Here is a 20,629-nt window from a genome sequence, read left to right as displayed (position 1 = left end):
GGAATTATTGGTATGCATGGATAAAATCATGATATGTGATTATATACTTTCTTAGAATTAAAAATCTACTTACTGGCTTTTACTAATTTTTATAGAGATAAAGACATAGAAACTTGCTCTACCACAAGAGATTCTAAAACAATAACATTTGGGTTTCATTTCATGTATTTCATAATTTAATTTATCACTCACAATAAAACACAATATGCTATCACCCCATGGAATATCATATGGGCATTGAATTATTATAACTTGGGACTTAAAAATAAATTCTGACTCCAATGTGTATACACAAAAATAGTGAGCTAAATATCCATAATCCAAAGTGGTTTAGGTTTAAAATGAGGGAAATGATTATATGGTTCCCAATAATTTTTAAGTTTTATTTTGCTAAATGTCATAAAGATTCAATCATTTGTTTACATTTTTTTTCCTTTATTTGACTGACAGATAATTACTGACAGATGTAATTATCCATTGAATGTATTCACACTACTAGTTGACTTCTGGGTGAACAAATTCTTTAAGAGTCAATGAAATAAAAGTGGGTGGGTTAGAGAGATTGCCTAGCAGCTAAGAGAACTGGCTACCCTTTAGAGGTCTTGGATTCTGTTTCTAGCATCCACACACTGGCTCACAAATTCCCAGTGATCTGATGCCCTCTTCTGGTCTCCATGGATGAATGAAAACAAATATACATGCAGACAAACTACAACACACACACACACACACACACACACACACACACACACACACACACACACTTTCATTGCTTTTTTTTTAATGCTGAGCCCCTTTACTGCATCATCTCTTTAAAAAAAAAAGCAAAGTAAAACAAAACAAAAGCTAATATTTTCTTTTTAATAAGATTTTTGTAATCCATTTTATTTAAACTGGGAAATATGAGATCTATTAGGATATATCCCACCTTGATTGACATATATTCTTTGAATAGAAAAATAATCTGACAATGTGTAGTGTACAATCAGTTCCATTTTTCACTCTAAACATTTATTTTCCTAGCGTCTTTAAGAAATTTGAAGCACTGTTTCTCCTTACAGTATTTATCCAGCACACATAAAACAATTGGAACTTAGTCACCGAAATAGGAAATATCTTCATGAAGGTGGTGGCGATTCTCCACAGAAAATGACCCAGAATTGATTCCCATCATTTCATCCTGCTACTTTACTTACATAATGGTCTCTGTGGCAATCTGCTTTGTAGAAATCTTTATTTCTAGTTTGAAATTGATTGCTCTTGATTTTCTTTTGTTTGGAATGCATTTAGAAATAGATTGAAAAGGTATACTGATGATCTAACAGCTCTTCTTACAACTGTTTTGTAAACTGTGTTTAAGAACTGCACAAAGGCCATAAGGATTTTATTTATTTAAAGTTGATTCATTTTCTAATCATCTACTCATGAAGTATTCAATATTTCCCTCTGTCCTTACTTCACAATCTAGATTATTTCCTGGTAAAAATGTTTTCCTCCTACTGCTTTGAATGACAGTCATTGTGCCTTTTTTTTCCCCCACAGTCTATTTGCAAGCTGCCACATCTCTATCCAAAAAGCACGACTTTTAATAAGGACCTCCTGTCATTTCCAAAGTCAAGCACATGATTGGGGACCACAGTGGAAGTTGACAAGCCTAATTGGCTGAGACATGTTGCAGTGTTTGTCATCAAATTTAGAAAATAATCAAGAACGACTATAAGGGAGTCATCAGGAGCAATCAGAACTTTCCATCCTGATGACTGAAATAAATCTTCAAAAGCAATGCCAATGATTAGCCCAGGCAAATTGTATTATGATGCAATTTATTAAGGGAATCAATGAGTAGGGCAGTAGTTCTCTGTGATTGTATGTTTTTCTTATTTCAATTATGTAGGCATGTGTTATTATTTTAAATCTGGGAACACTGAAGATCATTGAGATGAATTTTTTTCTTCCATAAAAGACTTTTAACATATCCTTTGTAGGATTATGGAGTCCAACTTTCTATAACCACTACCTCCTTTTAGTCTTTAAAAAAATGTATTTTATTTTGTTTTGTTTTGAGAAAGGATTTCTACGTATGTCCCTAGCTATCCTGGAACTCAATCTGTAGACCAAGCTGACCTCAAACTCAGAGATCTTCCTGTCTCTGCCTCTTGAGTGCTGGAATTAAAGGCAAGTGTCACCATTGCCCAGCAAAAACATAGTTTTTTTTTTTTTTATAACATCTAAGAAAGTTATTGTATCTTTAGTGCAGTATTATTCTCATTATTTTGAAAAATGTAAAAATGTAGAACAGCTAACATAAATCTTGTTAACATGTAGTACATTGATAGAAAGATAAAATGTTCCATTTGGAAATACAATATTCTCTAAAAGTGACAGCAATAATAAACCAACTGTTTAGAAGTCTTGGAATTTCATTTCTTCCCAAATCTTTTTTTCTGTATATATATTTATTTAGTGTGTATGTGTGCAAGTCTATGTGTATACGTATGTGCACAAGCTATGAAATGAATGTGCACATCAGAGGATGACACCCAGGTGTAGGTTCTCTCCTCCCATGATGTGTATCTAAGGACTCAAACTGAGAGCTTCAGCTTTAGTGGCAAGTGCTGAGCACAAATCCCAACTCTTATCAAATATTAAGAAGAACTGATGTAGAAATGGTATTCAATAGTTCCTCTCCTGCTTAACATTACATGTGTAATTCTCTATTTTAAAGGAATTATGAAAAGTACTAGAAAGGTTGCATTGGTTTGGAGAGCTCGAGTTCTTTCTTAGACATGAAATTAACTACCTGCTCAAAAGCACAGTTACAAGCCATTATTATAAGCAAGGAATCCTGGACAGTTTAGAATATGGGAAGTGCCTTCCTATACTCTATCCATTTCCTTATAACTTCAATGGAGACCAAGGAGGGCAGATGCTGTGAGGGGTCAAACATATGGGAGAACTGAGGCCAAAGGGTAAGTGTTTTGACTTTCACTTTAGGGCTTCTCCATTTTACCACATGGCTCCTTTTAAAAATATAACAAAGGAGTAATTTTGTAGGTCAATTACTGCTACCCAAACCCCTAAGAAAAAGATAGACTCCGAAGAAAGAAAAGTATCTAAATAGCACAGAAAACTGATGCCACAAAGTCATACAGTTTACTACCTAGTAAAAAGAATGGCTTAGTTTTCTTAAAAACCTGTAAATCTCCTAAAGTAGGGGAAATTATACATTAATTTAACAAGTCAAGCTCTTTCTCTAAAAGGATTTTTATTTTTACTAGAAAGGGAAGATGTATGAGATTGTAGGCAGAGGCTGCAAGGTGCTGCTTTAATGAACTCAATAAGAATGACAGATTCCAATGGAGGTGCTAATGTAGAAGAGAGAAATTTTATGAGGCCTCATCACTAGACAAAGAACTAGAGGTAACTAATGCTGAGAACAGGAGAAGTACTCTTCTCCAATGAAGAATCACCAAGTTGTTTACACAATACCAAATATTCAGTCCTAAATTCATATGCATACCAGTAACATTATACAGATTATGCATACACACATGCACAGATAGATATAGATACAGATGCAAATATAGATATACACACATATATAATATCTATATATCTATATCTAGATATATATGTATGTATAATATCTAGATATATAGATATTATACATATATATGTAACAATAATTAAGGAAATAGAGAGCCTGAATTTAGGATGCATGGGAAGAGCTGGAGGAAGGAAAAGAGGAAATAATGTAATATTTTAATTAAAAAACCAACAATAAAGAAAGACAGATAATATGTAGAGTCTTTAGAAACAGCAAGAAAAGCTCAGATTTACAGAGACACTTAGTATCTCTACAAGCCTGCCTATAGCATTTGAGGCATTATTATCCTAGGAGAGCACAAAGGACTCCTTTGGATATTGAAAATGGCTTTGCAGGAGGAAGGGCTGGTGTATGCATGTGGTGAAGCTTCTTGCCGGAATCCTGGCAATTGCATTCCAGGTCCTACACTGGGACTGGCAATACATTGCTCTTACCATTCACTGGAGAAAAAGCATGCATGTGTTGTACTGAGCTTTGAAAAATTTCTAGTGAGGCTTTATTTAAACTATATGCATCATTTATTCATTTTTACTTATAACTTACTAATTTGTACACTACATGAGATAAGTGGATTGTTCTTCAGTGTTTTGCATTTCAAATATTCATGACAATCCTCCACTTTGATCTTTCAAATCAAGTATCTGTATATTTTTTACAAAATTTTGTGAATGGGAAATGTATTTTCTTCTTTCTACAGAAAATTAGTTTTGACACCTGTTCCTTTTTTTCTATTTTAAAAATAATTTGTTCTTGAGTTCCAGATATTAAAAATTATGTTTTCTTCTAGAAGTATCTTTAAATTTTACTAAAAATTTGGCTTATGTTATACTCAATTATTTAAACAAGTGAGGCCAGCAAAGTGTCTTAGCAGGTAAAGGCATGTACTACCAAGCTTGACAACCTTAGTTCATCTTCAAGACCCACATGAGAATCAACTCCTGCAAGTTCTCCTCTGAAGATTTGTGTTTTACTCACAATGGTTTTTCAAAAAAAAAAAAAAAAAAAAAAAAAAAGTAGGAATAGTCAAATGGAATTATCTTTGCAACACAAACTGAACAACCTCAATGTCTGTCACTGCCTTTAAACCTGCCCCTAAGCTACTGGGTTGCTAGAAGATTGGCTGCTGATGTTGTTCTGGAAAGCATCATGGACATCATCGCCAACTTAAAACATTTGTCAAATTAGCAACAAACGAACCCAAGACTCAGAGCTTAAAATTATGGCTGAGACAATGAAAACAGGACAAATGCCTAAAACACAATGTACCCCTTTATATCAAATGGATAAAACAGAGGGGCTGCTCATCCTAAGCTCTGCAGACGTTTTTGATGAATGTTGGCGATTGGATCAAATGAAAAATAAAGGCCACCTATTCCTCTAATCTCTCTGTACACATCTTTAATGTCTCATGATAGAGCCTACTACAAAGAGGTAGTTTTTAAGACTACGGAGGGGCTGACAACCAGAATGAGGTAAAAAGATGCTGTGCTGTCCTCAGCATAGCCTTCCAGAGGCCTGGCAGCATATGCAACTGCCCCGAGAGTTCTGGGGCCACCATTGGAAGATATTGTCTCTTTGTCCTCTCTAAAGATGATTGCCACTGGACAAGAAACTCTGGCTGTCAAAGCTGTCTCAGTAAACCCATCCCCAGCCAGTGATGTGGAGGGAGTGTAGGTCATAGATGAGTCAGGCAAAAATCAACAGATGAACCAAGATGCCAACCTCTGAACCAGGAGAAACAGGAAGTCTGTGTTGTTTGAAGCACCAACTTGTTTGTTTGGAGGTGGAAGTGGGGAGCGGGGAGACAGCACGATATCACATAAATAACGACCATAGATGAACCATGCTCCCTATAATACATTAATAGCTCCCAAGAGAGAGCCTGAGATACGGAAGCAATGCTTTCCACTTCATTCATGTCTCCTTCATAGATAAAATTTGGCCATTATTACTTCAGATACAATGTTTTCAGAGAAAGTGTTCAGAGATATAATCACATTTAATTAAAAAGTTCAAACAGAGGGCTCTCTTATAAACTGTTTCAAACTTGGCTGCTTTAATTACAGAAATTCACTGTGTTATCCCTTAGAGTGTTTTCATTCAGTGCTGACATGTCTAGACAATATTAAAATGTCTAAACATGTTTGAAAGCATCAGCAACTTTTCTTTATACCTTAGGCTAAACTCAGTTAAATGGCAATTGAATGTATTGCAAGAAGCATTTACCGCCCTGAGGTTCAGACCACTGTCATTCTGAATGTGGCATCACTTCACACAGCCCTGGCTGTGCACACTCGGACATTCTTGCTGAAACAACGCAAATATGAATCTGCTGGTTGGCACATGAAAACAGCATAGTGGCAGAAAACTTTATGGTGACAGATTGGGCGTGATCGGTTAATGAATATCAGATATGGCTTCTGTTTGATTCCTCTCTTCATCTAGGCCAACACAGAAGTGGTAGAGTGTCACCTGATAAAGCAGAGGGTAAGGAAAAGACAGAGGTTCTGCAGAAGAGCTGAAGCCCTGAAACCCCTGGACAAACCAGGGTGCTTATTTCACCAACTCCCACGGCCTTCTGCCACTGAGAACAGACGCAGTTTGTGGACACGACTTTAGATGAATATTTTTCCACTCTTCTGATTCTCCTTCCAAACACTTGGAGCCTTTCATGTTGGAATTCATCTGCTTGAGGGTTCAGGGACTTTATTAATTTGTTGAAAACTAAGAGTTTTCCCTTCTCTCACATGCAGATATAGACTTAAATAATATAGTTGCCAATCAGAACATACCAGTTAGAGTACCAGTTTATTTCCCACATCATAGTAGATGGGCAAAAGAAGGTATAGTCAGATACTTAGCCCCCCCCCCACCACCACTGGAATTAGAATCTAATGTTAAGAAAATCCTAACAATTCAGATCCTAGTCTCAAAAAAAAAAAATGAAATTATCTGTGGTAACTGTCTCTGAGTAAGGAGCCATTTAAAAACCAAAAAATATGAAATGTATTTAGAACAAATTAAAAAAACAAGAATTAGATTAATACTTTAAATGTCCAAATCTAAAAGGCTTAATAATTTGTGAGTTGTTATTTTAGCAGAGAATTAATTCTTTGGAATGTGTTTATTGGATTGAGATCTTTATTTCCAACAATCAAAATTCATCGTTTGCTTCCAATAAAGATCTTGAAATATCAGTCACTTTTACTTGGGAAGTAAAATATATTCTTATTATAATGGAACTTTAAACAAAACCAGTAATGACTAAATAAAAATTTTTATAAGTTAATAGTTTTTTTTATTATTTTGGTTACATTATAATGGTTTGCTTAGAAAATGTCATTTGAGTGGTACTAAAAGATTTGTAAGTATCAATTTATAATCACTTTATACTAATGGCCTGAAATCACTGAGTTTTAAGACAACGGGGTGATTATCATCTGTTGGCATAATCATTTTCCTCATTAGTTCTATAGCCTGATGGTTAGTCAATTACTTATTGCTGGCCAGGAAACTAGAGAATGTATACTCTGCAATAAATAAACCATCTTTAGGAATGGATGTTAATAGCATATAGAGATTCTATTGCTGTAGGAATGCCTCTGGGTTCCATACTTAAAGGCAGTGGGAATCTTATCTTTGTTTCCAAATAATACAATGTGCTCAATTGCTGTATTATATTATTATGTCATGTTGCATAAATAAATGTGTACAAAGAAAGAAAACTAAAAAGGAATCATATCATAGATATTACTTTTTTCTATTTTTCCTTTATCATGGCAAAATATTTTCTTTGAAAGTAAGAAGTCAGACATTAGCTCCCAGAATATGAGGGTCTCTTAAACAGATAAACACTGAACAAGTCTTGAACCAAGGTATTTTGATGTTTACAATTGTATTGAGAAAAAGTAGTGACTATAAATAACATTGAAGTGTTTTGTGGGTTTTTTTTTTTTTTTTACATTTTTTTGCAGAAGTGTAAAATACATCATAGTAAAGGTTAAATAGTGCATAGAGTAGATTTGTAATGTAGTGAGATTAGTTTTGGACAAGGGTAAATCATAGCAACTTGAATTTATTCAACTAATTTAGTTTTTGAAGTAGCTAAATTCATGATACCAAATAATTTTCCTTTTTGATATAGTGATATTGAGAAACTATAAAATAATTCTAATTTCTGTGGGCATTTTCCAGGTATATTCTCAAACTTTTTGCTTTGGGTTATTCATTGGACCATTTCCCAAAACACACAGAAAAGCTTATCTGGCTAGACATTCTACTGTAAAAACAAGCTACTTGTGAGTGATTCCATTAAAGGTTGTGATTGGAGAAGAAGAGAATTCAACCATTGAGAAAGGTTTCCAGTAAACATTGAGTTCTGAAGTACTATTGAGAGATGGAGCTCTGGGACTCTTGGTGGGCCCTGAGAAAACATTCATGGGGAGAATTTTAAAACATTTAGAAGGCTGGCTCCTGACTCTGGTCAATAGGTTGATCGGTTGACACTCCATATGGCAATCATGATTAGGACCAAGAATGTTAAAGAGCTCAGCAAGTACAGCAGGGTAATAAAAGGGGAAAGGAGGAAATGACCTCTGCTGTCCAGCTAACACAACTCAATGAGCAGCTAAAGGTAGGGGTGGAAATCAATGAAGTAGCCCTGGATTAGTTTGCTCCATTGATTTTTGTTTCTCATTGAAATGTTTTCTTTTATTTACTTCCTATTTTTTGACAGTGTTAGAGTGCATCCTTGCACCTTTTCGAAGTCTTTGAAAAATAAGAAGACAGCGCTGGGCACACTCTAATGTCTGCAGTCCACCCTGCTGAGTTGTGTGGCTTTATTCCAAACTCTAGTGCACATGCCCTCTAGCAATTCTTCTGGGGCAGGCAAAATACTTGTAACCTAAAATGTTGACACTAGATCCCTGAAAAAGTCAGGTAACATAATGAATGGGAAATACAGCTTCCAAAAATCTTAAAATTGTTAGTATAGAAGCATAAAGATGAGAAATTATATTGGATTATCCAAGCACTCAAATTATAACCACAGTGGCAGAGCTTTGAGAGGAAGTGGGAGGCAGAAGAAAAGTCAGTGTCAGAGTAAGATGATATGGAAGGAGTCCACCTGCCAGTGTTTTCCTCTGATGATGGGAGCTAGTACTACAAACCAAGAAAAATGGGAATGCTCTAGGAACTAACAAAGACACAAATAGTGTCCTTGAGTTCAGAAAAAGGAAAGTCGATTTCAGCCTTCTAACTTTTGTGTAAAGCTCCTGACCTACTTAATTCTAGTAGAAAGTGTTTCTACTGTTTTGAGACCAAAACTTTGTGGTAAATTTCATAGTGGACATGGGAACCTGTATATATTCCTATTATTTGTTTTGTAAGAGAAGAGATAGACTGCTTATATTTCATCCACTGAACGAGATGGAGGGGAAAACTGACTTGCATTTTACAGTTGTTGAATCATGTGACCTTAAAGTTTTAGTATCTAGTAAAGAATCTTAAAAACTTCAACTTTGCTATGCTATCTAGTTGTCTGTATTATTGTCAAAGAATCAATCAACATAGTCAAATTTCATTTTATCCAATAAGACACAAGCAACTAACTTTTCTAGGGTAATCCTGGAGGGTTCCATCCCAGCTCTTTATTTATATTGCCTCTGAGATTCTTAGCAGTGATAACTAAGCCATTCTATCATTGGGTAGCATGACTATTAAAATAAAAATTCACATGGCCTCCAACCTGTAGAGAAACAGGTAATACAGTCCAGTGCTTGTGACTTTTATAGAACTTGTGTGACTTAGCGATCATTTAGTAACAATAATTAGAGTAAAACGTGTCTCTCTACTGTAAGCACTTCTTCCATAAGCTTCACAATAAATCCCAGACTCAGCCCAAATGACCCTACTAGCTCTGGATTCTGACTTCCTCTTTGCTCTTAATCTTTATTTTTCTTTTTTTTTTTGTGTTTGTTCTCACTTGTCACCACAACAGACAGATCCAGTGATGTCATTTCTACAAATCTTGTGTCCCTTAATAACTTCATGATGTTAATTGTTTCTTCTATTTATCTCTCATGAAGCATTAATATACAGTTCCAAGGTTTGTCCTCGGAGTTTTGCTCTGGTTAGACTAGTTTCCATTCTTCTGACTCTCTTGTTTTTGCCCTTTGTCTTCATCATATCACTTAATACAGTGCACTGAAATTTGCCAATATTCTTGTGACTTCATTTGTAAAGTATAATTCCCCATGGGCAGAATGAGACATGGTAAAACTGTACCTCCCTGGATGCTAACACCAGGTTAGATACAGACTCAATAAACATCTAGTAAGAAATAAGTGCCAAGGAAGGGATACAGTTTATGTTATGTGTTTTCATGGTGGTCCTATGAAGAACTGTTATCACGGCATGGGCTCATCCTCAGTGTAGAGCCATTGGCCATATTGTGAAGTTGAAGTGGCTTTTGCTTGTTAGAATGGAATGGGCTGACTTGGATGAACCTCTCCCACTCACTCCCACCTAACAACCTCTTTCAGGATGTGTTCTATATATGAAATCTCACTGGATAATATTCTCCTTCCAAAAGAACAACATGGTTGGCTGGAAATAGCAACAGATGTATTTTCAACCACACAGTTCAGTTTTGCTACTCAGTTAAGGAGGCTGTCAGTGGTAGTGGGAGGGAATGCTATGAGAAAGCCTAATTGGAAAATCCTATCTGGAGGCTCAAGTCTACCCAGATGCATGGATTAATTTACTAAGTAGTTTGTAGGAGCTAACTGTTCAGGAGCTCTGTCAGTGTCATCAAGACTTCTGAATGACAGTTGTGCGTTTCTTATAAGAATAACCTGGGGAAACAAAATTTACTATGAAGCTAAACACCGGTTTGCATTTTAATACAAGCTATTATCAGCAATGCACCAGCCTTATTCCTTTTGATGAATTGTTTTTGCTCTGTGGGAACAACTTGATGGATCATGGACAGATTTTAGATCTGTGTTTTTCATATTGAACATCACAACTCATAAAGAGTTAGTTTAAATCCATTGAAATAATTATGACCAGGTTTAGATAGTTTATGCTGCTTTCTGGTGATTTTACTTCAATTGTTCGTGTGTGTACCCATATGTGTATATGTATACAATTGATCCCTGTATGAACTTATGGTTATAGATCACAATGGAAATGCCCAAAGTTCCTAGTTTCTGTCATTTAAATTATATCAACGTCTAGGTGTGTTGTTCAGCTATGAAGTACTTGCTTAGCCTGTACATGGCCAGGTTCCATTCTCTGTGTCATACACACACACACACACACACACACACACACATGCACGCACAGAGGAGAGAGAGAGAGGAGAGAGGGGTCGGAGAATAGACCTACATGCAACAGAAATACATAATGTTGGATATTTTAAAATAAATTATATGTTATTATGTGACATTTAACACAATCTAATATATTTTTAATATGAGCATGATACTAAGTGCATTTGATATTTTACTTTTAGCTATTATTTACAGTAGTACTTCAGAGACTAAATTTTCATTAAAAATAACTCAGACAACTCTAAAGTAAGTCATTTACATGTTCAATAGTCATTTCAGGATGTCTACTGTAAATACAGTTCTTACCTTGAGACATTCTGAATTGATAACTAATTCCTTTGATTACAATTTTCTAGCATTCAGTGTAATTGTAGTGTGACTTCACATAATCCACTGAAATCCACTGATAGACTTTGATTTACTTCAGTCTGCTGAATGGCAGCAGAACCTTTACAAAGGGAGGGCTTCCTGTGACTTCTTAAAGTTACACAGACAGTGAGATATAGGACACATTTAAAGCTGTCTAATTGCACTGCCTTTCTAAAGCCTAAACATTAATCTGTCACAATGTCAAATTATATACATTTGGGCTTTTTCTTTGGCAAAACTTGTCTACCCTTAACAAACTCATAGTGTAAAAAATTCAAGAGTGCAATTAGCATGTCATCTCTCCTGCAGATGATTTAGGAAAAGCATGAATCAGAGCTTAATAGTCAACAATTTCATAGATAATCATGGCAAAATTATGGTACTGCAACAATTCAAAGCCTGTACAGTGGGGCTAGCAGACAGTGACGATCAACTATTCATCACCACCATCTGCCGTACATGCTTTTATTTAAGTCTTTTTGTGTTTGTGTGCATTTTTGTTTTTGCCAATGTTTTCAGTTTTGAGTTTGCCAGCAGTTGGCCTCACATAAGAAAATAGGTTTCCTGGTGTAAACAGATTTTCCCGTGTGTGCAATGAATTAGCTTTACTGCCTAGTCTGCAGCAGTTAGGCAAAGAACACAGAATGAGGGGATATTTTTTTTTTTTGTAAGATTTGTGGATTGGCCAAGGTATCTCTTGAAATTCAAATACCTCAATCCTATAAGAAAGAACAACAATAACAAAATACAAAGTTACAAGTATTATAACAAAGTACGCATATGTTTTGCAAGTTTTCCTTTCAATGGTCCAATTAAAATTTATGTGTACTATGTTAACCATTGGCTTATACTCTGAGAGTGCTTAAGAACATCAGAAGGACATTACGGGCAAGTTCTGCCTTCCAACTTGTTAGTCTTCACTATTCTGCAAATTCGCCAATGACTAGTGGATTTCAGACATGTGGCAAGACACAGGTACTCAAAGAATACCCCAACATGGAGGAGGAAATAGAAAAGAGGGAAAACTTTATTGAACAAAACTGGTATGAAGTTTGCAAGCTCAGGAAGTACAGATCCCACTCTTGGGGTTCCCCAAATTCGTAAGTATGCTTATTCATGTGTTCAGGAAATAGTGATGTGTCCAGACTGATTTTGAAAACTTTACGAGTGACTCATTGTTTATCACCTACAGTTCACAGATGAGGAAATGAAAGCAATGAGAAAATGAGTGAATTACTCATGAGCTTGCATCTGCTGAGTGTTGGAAGGTGGTTACAAACGCAGGCAATCTGCCTTTAGATCTGGCTCCTTACCACTTTACCACATTTCGATGAATAACACAACAAAACATACATAAACTTAGGTTATGAATATAAAAATATAGTTATTTGTTGGAGCTAAAACAAAGTTCTACATCATTCTACACATGGCCAAAGCAGATAAAAGCAGGGTTCCTGCCTATCAGAGAGTGGTGATGGCCAGTCATAGCTAATGTTTTAGCTTGAAATATGGGAACACTTTTAGATTGAAGAGATGAATGGGTGAAAAAGAGATAAGCCTACATGGAAACAGCCAGTGCCAGAATATCCCTGAGATGTAATTGCGTGGATTCAACTTCTTTCCCTTAAAATATTCTCTCCGAGATGCACTTCAGCTGTCTTTGAATGTGATAAAGAATCTTCAATCCACATCAAAATAAGGAGCCTGAATTACAGTTTTCGTAAAAATCCTCCATCTTCTTCTCTTATTACCATCATGTGCATCCAAGAGAAAGTATATGTGTAAGTTAAATTCCATATGTCAGAAATAATACTCACTTATGAGGTTCTGAATCTTTGTCATTCCATGAAAAGAAAAGTCATGTATGTAAACTACAGTGTATTGCGATGACTGAATTTGGAGGATGCCAAGTTTCTTCTTGATAAGTTGCATGTGAAAGAAGTAGACATTTTAACAAACAGAAAAAGAAAAATCATAATGTGAGGTCTAGCAAAATATCTGGCTACACAAGAAACGTTGATCTCAATTCAGTTGTTTAAATTGAAAAATATTGATTATATAGCTTTTTTAAGAGAAAACACACACAAGACATTGTTTGACCTTGACTCCCTAAAATAACTACAGTATCTGATAATATGCAAAAGTTTAGTTTTGCACAGATATATCCTTGCCATTCATGAAACTAAAATATAATCTGTGGGAATGGTGAAAAGCTGCAAATACCAAAAGATAATGAGGGAAAAAGAGAGTGGTGCCTTCAAGTACATGTATATGTACTTTATTACCTATCAGGTGTTGTATTGAAACACAAACAAGGAAACGTGTCTTACAGAGTGGTCTGGAGAGTCATAGTAATCAATGAGTTAGAATGGCAAGCATACAGGGGTATGATGTGAGCTCATATTCTACCACTTACCAGCCAATGGAATTTCTTTAAGGAAGGAACAAGGAAATGCTAAGTGCATGACATTAAGATCTTTATATAGTGGCACTCATCATGAGATCTGCTGTCACAAAAACTAATGCTTTCTCTCATTTCATGAATCCTTTCCCCACATACTGTATACTTAGATGAATATTTAGTCTATATTATTAAAACAAGTATTTTACTTAAATGTTCTCTTTTTCTTGGACCAAACTGAAGAAATACATGAATATCTTAAAAATTTGGCTTATCTACATACTTTGGAGAAACAATAATATTGACAAATGAACAATCACAGATATCTTTGTGATTAAAATTTGTAGGGACAAATACATTTGTTTAAAATATGCCTAGAAAATTTAATGAAGGAAAATCATCTGTTAAGTTGCTTATTTCTTAGTTATTTAAATTAATAAATGTTAAAATGCATGTTACAAATTGCTAGAAAAATAATTCTAATTTAATTTAGAAGATTAGCTCTCCATATGTTAATGATTTTTCTGACAGTTTTCACTGTATTGCTATAATTACTAGCTGTTCAAAGTTAATGGAGACTTAATCTTTTGTTATTTGCAAGTATATAATAATAAAGAATAAAAATAATAATTAGTACGCTGTCATCTATTTAACCATATATAATCTCTCATTTCTTCAAAAGAAAGAACTTTTGTGTAATTATTATTTTGTACATTGTAAAATCATTCTTTTTGTAACTTAAATCTCAATTCCATTTTTGTTGCATTTGGAAACTGGAAAAGATGGTAAAATTGAAAAAATTAAGTAGAATGTTTGTCTTTAATACAATATAATTTCATTCCTTATGTAAACTCTATAAGTGTTTTATCATTTTTATAATGGAATTTGATGTAAAGAACCTTAACAGAATAGAAAGCATAAGAAGACAGAGTCCCAATGAATGTGCATCAAATTACCTTCCAAAGAGGGCGAAAGTTAAGAAGCAGGTTCCTGCTTTGCATGTTAACTGGGCTCAATAATGCAGAGCTTAAGTGAGAGAGAGAGAATTTAAAGAGATAACAACATCTTGACATGAACTTGTCTTCAAGTAAGTGTCAAGTAGAAGTTGTTTCTCTGCATAAAAACTATGAATACATTTAGGGATTCACTTACCCTTTAGGATGTATTAAAGAATGTCTTTTAACTATTTAAAATGTTGTCCATTCAAAATGAGGACTAATTATCTGCCCATGATATACCTACATGGCTTCCAAAGAACACATGGGGATTGGCTATGATTAAATGCATTTACAATTGCAGTCAGGTTCAGGATTCCATCTAAGATGATCTGAGAAGTGTGACCGGTTATACATTATTCATGAACTTGAGAAAACAGTGAAATAAAATATCCCCTTACAGTGTGTCCAGACACTTACCATGACATATTCTAAAAGAGTTAGCATCTAACATGCTTTTGCTTTTGAAACATAAAATAAAAGTTCTAGCCAGATAGCAATTCATATATAATGACGATAATATTGAATACTTAACCCCAAGGCTACCAACCGACATGAAGTAGCATTATGAACCCTCCCTGCTAGGCAAGATATAATTAAATTTGCTGTCCTGTAGGTAACTAAAATGATTCACATATATTTTTTTCTTCCTCTGGAATGGAATTCTTTCCAGACTAATCCACAAAGTTACTACCATCATACTTAATTAGGTTATTTTAAGCTAAGTTAGAGAAACCTAAAAAAAAAAATGAATTTGTATGAGAAACATGTCTTCTCCCACCCCTGATAGTTATTTTAAAATGTTCAGTGTTGTTGAAATTCTTTTTAGGATTGGGAGTGCTTATCTATATATATTGAAAGATAACAATAACTACAAATTCTCAGCAAGTAAATGCATTTTCCTGACTGTATTTGAAAGGATACTGGGCATAAAAACTTCCACAAAAATGAAATGTCTTACATAACCAAACACCCATAGATTAGAATGCTGCTGTTGGCTGCAAACCACTGGCTATCAGAATAAAAAAAAGTCACCCCTAATTATTCTTGCACTTTAAACAATAATGTAATTGTGATAGCATGTCTAATTTATTTCTTTGTAGTTAATATTATATCCAGTGATGTTTTCCATCATTTCCTCTTTCCTAATATTATCCTTTTATTTAATAACTATACTAATCTACAAATTCATAGATGCTGATTCTCTGTGCTTATTGTATCACAAAGGAGTATTTTATTTAACCTGAATGATATAAGGATGAGAATGCCTTTTTCAGTCTTCCAGCACCTGAGAATGATAATGAAGACAATGTCTAAAAGATACATCAGATACCAAACACTTGTTATGTCTTTTCGACATTGACACATGACCTTCGAACAGTGACCATGTGCTAATTATATTCTGCACACCCACCTTCATTGAGAAAAACAGGTCAGCTGTCACTATGAGTGTCACACATTTACCCCAGTAAACTAGTAAGAATAGCTCTGCACACACACAAGACCTTGTGTGTTTAAGCTATGGGAGTTGACTCTTCAATTCCTGTCACAAACTGGGAGGTTTTTTTCCTTGTACACAGAAAAGAAAGTCGTGTGCGTTGTTCCCATTTCCCAAAATAAGAAACATGTGACAAGCGATTTGTCTAAAACCAAATCTATATGGAAAGAGGTTTAAGGTTTGAGCTCAACTGAGGCCCCTAGAACAGGCCCACCTGCTTCTCCAATCCTATCAATCACCTCCGGGCTTATAAAAGTTAATTAACCCTGCTTAGCCATTTACCTCCCATTGTCTTATAGAGACACTGTGAAGAGTAAACATGTTTCCAGTCCTCAAATTCTTGGATTTAAGTACGGTAAATATGTGCTTAAGAAAAGATAGGAGGAAAGGTGAAAGGAAGTAAGAATGGGTTCTGTTTTTCTATATATTAATCCTTCTCCTGTGTGGGATTTTCGGTGACAATATAAGAAATACAACATGCAGACTTAAGAAACTTAGCAAGGATAATTGAAAAAGAAAATCTGGAAGGAAATGTGGCACGGTGTTTAGTGATGTTTTAAGAGATACTAGAGAAGAAAACTAACGAAAGAAGGGATGGAGAGAGAAAGCAGGAGAGGGAGAAAGTGGGCAGGCAGGAAAGCGAGAAGAAATGGAAGGCAGAATAATGAAAACAAAGTCTCCATTTTGGTTGTCACATTCAGAAAAACACACCTTCCACGAAAATCTTACAGCCTTTTGGTTTTGCTTGGAGAAGTGGTTAATAATGAGCACTGGCACTCAGCAGTTACAGGTACATGACATGTTAATCTTGGTTTGATTTGTCAGACGTTGTGTTAGAGCCAGCAGTACCCTTCATTTTACAAGAATGGGCAGGCTGGAACAAAAGGCTACAACGAACATTTAAAAATGACTCTACAGCACATTACAACATCAGCATGAAAAATAACAAAAAATGAGTGAGTTGATCAATCATTTCCTGTTATAACGATGGAGAAATACATAAAGCCTCTGAAATGAATTTAAAACAGCACCATGGTTAGAGAAGTTAATGGAAAGCCATGGTCTTAGCAAGAAGCAAAAAATGGCACTAAAGAAAAAAATGTAGATAAATGACATAGAACATTTGAACATATTATATCTATGCTTAATTGCCAAAAGGTTTCAACAGCATCCTAACAGGTAAATATATATATATATTAATGAGTCAACAGCAGCTGTCTGCTAGGCACACATTTAGATGTGCAGGCTGTCTTGTCTTATTTTAAAATTTGATCGTGAGTGTCCACATCTACCCATAAATATCTTCTGTGCCTAAAGAAAGACATTGAAAGAAGGAATAGAGAGAGAAAGTGGGAGAGGGAGAAAGCGGGCAGGCAGAAGGCGAGGGAGAAGAAATGAAAGACAGAAGAGAAGAATGAAAACAAAGTAAGTAGGAGTGTTGCAAGAAGAATTATCTTCAGTGCTTATGAGTCAATTGTACCATGAGTAGAGAAACTATGGGTTTCATATTAGGTCAGGACATTTCTTTTTTTTTTTTTAAATTACTCATTACTCAGGTTGACATTCTGCCCCCCACCCTTTTTTCCGTAAATCCCTCTTGAAAAGGGGACTACTAACACTAAACATGTTTTCTGCTAAAAAATCCTTTTTCAAACTGGAAAAATGATAGATTAGCTTCCCAAGAAATTTGGCTAGGCCACAGCATATATTTTAGAACAACATTAACAAAACCTTATTTGAGAATTGTCTAATGTTCCAAGGAAAGAGCAACTAATGACCTAAAATTAGTACAGGGTTTAGAGTGTTCCCAGGGCTGCTTTCAATTCCCTTTCAAAGTCAATCTGAGCATTGTAATGACAGGAAAGTCTCATTACAATTCACACAGGTTTAGCTGCTGTCTTGTAAGGCTAGACACGGATTTAAAGAAAAATGATTTATTGCCGTTTGTTTTTTTTATTTGCTTAATTTTTTTTCATACACTGTGTTTTGATCTTATTCTTTCCCCTCCCAACTCCTTCTAGATCACTCCCCACTCCATTTCATGTTTTTTATTCCTCTCACAAAAAAAAGGGAAAAGGAAATATAAAATAGAATTGTCAGCATAAATAAGACCTGCACACATTTAAGCCAGATGCGATTACAGCATGGAGAAGCAGAAGTGGACACGGGATCCAAGATCCCACCCCTCACCCAGAAGCTGTTTGCTACTGACACCTGCTGAGAAAGAAAATCAGTTTTTAACAATGAGTGACACTGGGTGTATCAACCATACTCTATCTCCAGAATAGCTGGTTAACACAAAATGAACTCCACTTGATAACTGTTACTCAGTGCCAAAAGGTCAAATATATATATATATATATATATATATATATATATATATATATATAAATGTATCAATGGTGTATGTGTAGGTGTGTGTGCGTGTGCATGTGCATGTGTGTGTATGTGCACACATGGCATGTGTGTAACAACAATAAAAGAAAAAGAGGTCTTGAATTTGAGAGAGCGAGAACAAGGCAGGTGCGTGGGAGGGGTTGGAGCGAGGAACGGGAAGGGCGGGAATGCTTTCATTATATTATAACTTTAAAAGATATTATGGACTCTATGCTTTTGTTTTGTTTTGTCATGATTTATTATTACTTTTAAGGCATTAAGGAGACATATTGTTTAAAAATAGTACTGTGTGCCTTGATCTTAATGAACAAATAATAGTGGTATAAGTCTTTCTTAAAGGCTGTGAAAGTAGCGGAATTAAGTTCCATTTGGATCTTGTCTTTAAGATTTTGAAAATAGAAGAAAGAAAAAATACAAATAATTTTAATTCACATTCTAAAGCTCTCCATTCTCTGGAAAGCACAATATATTATATGAAATGTTTGAAAATGAATACAAGTTCACTTTTGTCATGGTTCCTGACATTTGAAATGGAAACACTGGTCTATAGCAATCCCAGCATGACTGGCTTCATTAATAATCACCCTCCCCACCCTTCCAGCTAAGTTGATCTCAGAGTCCTAACAGACATCTGTACCCGGGAGAAAACTGTTTTTCATCCCTAACTTGGTGAATGGGGTACATTAGCTTGGATCTTTCAGTCAGTCATTATTTCTGTCTTTCTGTTCAGTAGAGGAACACATAAAGTCTCTTCCAAACTGGAAATGCCATGTTTTTAGCAAGAATAATATCATAATGATGCTAACATCCTAGTAAAACAAAAATGAATCATACTGGCTTGATAAATATCCTGCCTAGAGAGCTGCTTGGCACATTTCAGATTCATGATGAATAACTGTGGAATAATGAATTAATGAATGCTAAAATATTAACTGTGTCTCGGCACCATAATACTTCTCTCTGTTCTGCCAAATGCTTGAAGTATGTAGAGGAGTTTTGAGCATTGCTCATTGCAGAGCTCAAAATCTTCTATTAGGAAGGAGATGACCGAAAGCACAGCATTTGTTGCTAAGCTGCTTTAGTGCCTACCCCACCATGTAAGAGTTAAGCCCAAGGAATTACTTTACTCGCCTTCTACTAAGGACAAGGTAGTAATTATCTGTAATTTTTCCCATTTAAAATTCTAAAACATGATCTGGAATAGAGTATATAATATCCTTAGACTGTGAGAATGCTCTAAAACATACAGAAAACATGCGATGTCATCCAGCTACTTGTAGCACTGGCCTGCACCTTTGCTCCTGGACTTTACCACTGCATTGACACTTATTTACACTTTCAATTACCTTTGTCTTTGTTTGTATATGTGGGTTTGTATATGTCTTTTAAGGTATGTCCATACATGGGAATACGCATGTGCAGATCAGAGGTCAGCCTTGGGAGAAGTTCCCTAAAAGCTGTCCACCTTGTTTCCTCAATCAGGTTTTCTTACTTTATGCTGAGATTTTTCAATTTTTAGCTAGCTTGGCTGGCCAGAAACTCCCAGGAATCCTCCTGTCTCCACTCTCCACTGCTGGGGATTATAAGTAATCCAACCACTGCTGGGATTATAAGTAACCACTCACTTCAGCTTTTTAAGTGAGTTCTGGGGATAAAATTCAAGTCCCTGTGCTACTATGCAAATCACCTCTCTAGGTTTATATTAATGCTCTCTTTTAATGTGATCCTGTTTAACTGCAACACTCAAACCGCTGGTTTACTTCTTCTGATAGAAAATAGTCATACATGAGGTTTCATTCCAGAGAAAACACAAAGTCATCACTGCTTGTTAGAGACTAGGAGTTACACAGACTCAGAAGCAGGCAGAAGGACAGTCAGGGGGTGCACTGCTAGTTAACAAAGGTTGCAAGTTTCCAAGGTGTCTGGCTTCTTCCTCCCCTTCCTGAGTTGAGACAAAAGCCTGGCAGCTTAAGGAAAAGACTTTGTAGGCCTTTGTTTCCCACAAGCACGCGCCCTGCTGATGGAGTG

The 20,629-nt window shown here is 35.4% G+C and overlaps 1 protein-coding gene across 5 annotated transcripts in view; it reads right to left on the bottom strand.

The window, feature by feature from the left end:
* Pcdh7 (protocadherin 7) overlaps positions 1 to 20,629 on the bottom strand; it is a 415,069-nt gene that overhangs the window by 5,931 nt on the left and 388,509 nt on the right. The gene's annotated exons all lie outside the window — the stretch shown is intronic.

Source organism: Peromyscus leucopus, chromosome 10 (genome assembly GCF_004664715.2).
Source record: "Peromyscus leucopus breed LL Stock chromosome 10, UCI_PerLeu_2.1, whole genome shotgun sequence".
Classification (NCBI taxonomy): domain Eukaryota; kingdom Metazoa; phylum Chordata; class Mammalia; order Rodentia; family Cricetidae; genus Peromyscus; species Peromyscus leucopus.
The sequence above is the reverse complement of the archived record's forward strand: the minus strand, read 5'-3'. Positions and strand labels throughout refer to the sequence as shown.